Source organism: Pristiophorus japonicus, chromosome 14, assembly GCF_044704955.1.
Source record: "Pristiophorus japonicus isolate sPriJap1 chromosome 14, sPriJap1.hap1, whole genome shotgun sequence".
Classification (NCBI taxonomy): domain Eukaryota; kingdom Metazoa; phylum Chordata; class Chondrichthyes; family Pristiophoridae; genus Pristiophorus; species Pristiophorus japonicus.
Window position 1 is genome coordinate 56,088,242 of NC_091990.1, and position 287 is coordinate 56,088,528.

Genomic DNA, 287 nt, shown 5'->3' on the forward strand with positions numbered 1-287 from the left:
GGGCGGGAGAGGCCCGCAGGCTGAAGTGGTATCAATGGGAGCGGCTGTCCCGCGGCGGCATCGCTGCCCGGGCCCAGGGATACTGCCCGGCACTGCTCTCCCGGCGCCAGCGTCTCCTGCACCACAACCGACTGGTCCATGGCAACAGCCGGCTCCGGCTCCCGCTCCCTGGCAACGGCCGGCTCCCTGGCAACCCCGGCCTCAGGCTCCCTGGCAACGGCGCGTGCCCCGTCCTCCGGCACACGGCGCGCGGGGGCAGCAGCAGCGCATGCTCCCGGGGCTCTGCT